This window comes from Tribolium madens, unplaced genomic scaffold (genome assembly GCF_015345945.1).
Source record: "Tribolium madens isolate multiple individuals breed KSU strain unplaced genomic scaffold, Tmad_KSU_1.1 Scaffold_19;HRSCAF=116;Tcas5.2_LG9, whole genome shotgun sequence".
NCBI lineage: Eukaryota > Metazoa > Arthropoda > Insecta > Coleoptera > Tenebrionidae > Tribolium > Tribolium madens.
The window spans coordinates 3,573,066-3,576,902 of record NW_025400983.1 but is presented as its reverse complement, the minus strand read 5'-3'; positions in this window follow the sequence as shown (position 1 = coordinate 3,576,902).

Genomic DNA, 3,837 nt, shown 5'->3' with positions numbered 1-3,837 from the left:
GCTTTTAGTTCTTCAACTGTTATACAAAAATTAAAAAAAAAACTTTGAAAAAACACCAGATTAAAAAAGTAATTTTAAAATTAGCCGCATTTTTGCAAAGGATATTAAAATTAAATTTATTTTGATGTTTACAAAAATGACACAACAGTATTTATAAGCCTTGTTATAAATTCATTAGTTGCAAAGCGTCCTCATTATTTTCTTCATTTACTTGCTAATTAGAGTGTTGCTCTTTACTCTCACTCCTAATACGTTTGTAGATAAAATATTTAGTATATGTTATTCGGAGTAAAAGTAAGTTTACGTAGCTTAGCTGAATTATTTGCCTCACTACGTTCGACAGTATAAAAACATTCAGCTAAACTATCACTTTTACTCCTAATAACATAATATACTACTTTTAAAATTACATGTTTATATAAAGTACCTAAACTAAAAAAAAAATAAAAAAAAACGCTTTTGGAACTTTAAAGCTATTTTAATTTGGTATTATTGTACTTAAGTCCTAGAAGAAAAGTTAAACTATAATAATAATTAGAATTAAGTTCGGCACTTTTGTGACCTTAAACTATAAAAATTTACTTTTTTTGAAGTAATTTTAACTTTAATACTTTTGTCAACTATCATTTTTAATAACTAGGCACTTTTGTAGCTATTATAAAAAAATTAAACAAAACTAAAGTAACAAACACTTTACTTAAAAAAGCACAGTTATGCAATTTTTAGCTTTAATTTAGTTATTAAACACAACTAAATTCCAAACCAGATGATTCTTGACACTCTCAAGTGTAACAATTTACTAGTTTTGAATAATTTTATTAGCTTTTAATGCTTTCATCAACTAATATTTTCAAAAAAGTACAACATTTTTAGAAGTACCTACACGTGTCAATATTATTTTTAAAAAGATGCAAAAATTTATTAAATAATCAAACTCCAAAGCCATTTTGAGATTTCATTTGCAAAAATCTATCATTTTGAGTGATTTTGTCAAGTACCTACCTATCATTTTCACTGCTTACTTTTTTTGCAACTAAAAGTTTTTATCTTCAAATTAATTATTCTATTCAAAATATATCATGTCGAGTAATTTAAACCCTCTGCCATGTGGTGTTAGTCACACGTGCCAAAAAATTAATACAACTCTGCGATTTTTCATTTTTTAGTATTTTTTTATTAAAAAAATTGTACATTTGGATTAGTGGCCCACACCCGAGTGTCTCCCATCGCAAGTCAGTCTCTTTTCTTTATAAATCGTAATAAAAGTGAGACTCGCCTCACCGAAATTAATTTCCTGCGTTTCCCCATAAAAGTAAATTTAAACGTCAAAATTGGGTCTAATTCCGTTCCTGCGCGCATAAACGGCGTAACATTAGGAGATAATTGGTATGTTGGTCTGTAATTGTTAACAAAAATGTTAACGAAGCTTAATATCGGGCGTTTAGTGTCCGCCCTGTCGGTGGCGAGGGGACACAAATGGGCCCATCTATATGCGTTGATACAATCAGAGAACTACGTAATTATTGAATGTACAAGCTAAGCTGCTTAAAAAGTCCGATGGTAATTGGCTACGTAATTAAAAGGCCTACTCGCAATTTGGATGGTTTAATTAGGGGAGTCGGAAAAGAGAGACGAAAAAAACAACAAGCAAATTATTTGCACATGACAGGATCGGGTTGCGGACATGTGGGCCCGATTATGAACAAATTGGAAGACGGATATGGACCAAAAAAATRACCAACACTGTAGTTAATTAATTTATAATTATCACTAAGGCTCGGATTATATGCAAAATGCATACAGGGTGACCCAGGGGTGCGTGCATGCTCAACAACTTTTTTTCTATCGAAGTTATCGACATGATTTTTTTTAAAGAATAGCTACAACAATGAGGCACATTATAAAAATATTTCTATTCATATACAGGATGTCCCAAATAAGATACACAACTAAGTTTTGTTTTTTTTAATGAAAACCCCAATTTTTTATTAGATTTCTGGATTCGCCACTAAATTGTCAATATAACGCATCTTGGTTTCTTAGACTTACCTGCAATAGTTTTTGACTTATGCCAATTTATGTGTCAAAATTACATCGTGCATCGACCCACAAAAAAATTCATAAGGTCAAAACTATTCAAGATAATTTAACCAACTGTTGACTCCTTAAGCTTTAGCGCGTCTTCTGAGATAAAGACAAACTCGGAGTCGATGTTCCATCGCGTACTACGATTTTTTGAAAATGACAAAATACAAATGGCAATTACTCGACTTTTTTAAATACAACACTCTATATTTTATTGCATCATTGCATGGCATTTTTTATTAGCTCTTTGTCGATATAGGATTCATAGGGTCTACTTTGTAAAATTTATGAGATTTTTGCAAAATAAGTAATGTTGATGATTTTATTCTGAAAAAAAAATCGAGTAGGCCGTTATCGTTTGACACATCTATGCAATTCTGGAAAAAAATGTGTTTCAATAAAATGAAATTGTAATAGAAACAGGAGTACATCACAATAAAGGAAACAATCTTAGTAATCTTTACAAAAATAGGAAAGAATGATTAAAAGAACACAATGTAAAAATTTTGAGAAAAGGTTACTTATAAAAACTGCTCAAATAGGTCATGTTCCACCAAGTCTTTTAGTAAATGAGCTCCGAACTCTAGCAAGCATTGCTCCACCAACTGAATGGAAGGCTTCCGTGATCCTGTTTTTCATATCATCTGAAAAAATCGATGGGAGTAAGGTATGGAGATCGTGCGGGCCTGGGAATAGTACCTCCTCTGCCTATCGAACGATAGGATATTTCTGACGGTACATTTTGCTTGCTAATAAAGGATTTCTGTGCTTTTCACCAATACAGTAAACCATATTCACTAATTCTTCACGAGTGAAATTCATTATTGACAATTAGATGTGTACAATTATTAAAAGTACACGAAAGTGTCAAATTTTACGACAGCAGCCTACTCGATTCCTTTTTTTTTTTAGAAAAAAACCATCAACATTTCTTATTTTGCAAAAATCGTACAAATTTTACAAATTAAACCCCATAAACCCTACATCGACAAAAAGCTCATAAAAAATGCCATGTAATGATGCAATAAAATATAGAGTGTTGTATTTAAAAAAATCGAGTTATTGTCATTTGTATTTTGTCATTTTAAAAAAATCGTAGTAGGCGATGGAACATCGACTCCGAGTTTGCCTTTTTCTCAAAAGATGTGCTTAAGCTTAAGGAATCGACAGGAAAAAAATAGTTAAGTTGTCTTGAATAGTTTTGAAGTTATGAATTTTTTTGTGAGTCGTATGCACGATGCAATTTTGACACATAAATTGGCATAAGTCAAAAACTATTGCAGGTAAGTCTAAGAAACCAAGGTGCGTTATATTGACAATTTAGTGGCGAATCCAGATATGTAATAAAAAATTGTGGTTTTTATTAAAAAAACGGAACTTAGTTTTGTATCTTATTTGGGACACCCTGTATATGAATAGAAATATTTTTATAATGAGCCTCATTGTTGGATCTATCGTTTAAAAAAAAATCATGTCGATAACTTGGATAGAAAAAAAGTTATAGAGCGTGCACGAACCCATGGGTCACCCTGTATTTGTTATTAAGAGGAATATCAACAAAATTGTAAGTTTTCGATGCATATCTAATGTTTTTTGATTAAAATAAGCCAATTAAAAAATGCATATTTTGCATACTTCGGCAACTTCGTGCATATTTTATAAAATAATGCATATTTGTGCATATTTTCTTCAAATCACAAATTTCCGATTAAAAATTTTAGTTCAAGTTAAAAATTGGCCAGTTTAAGAAAA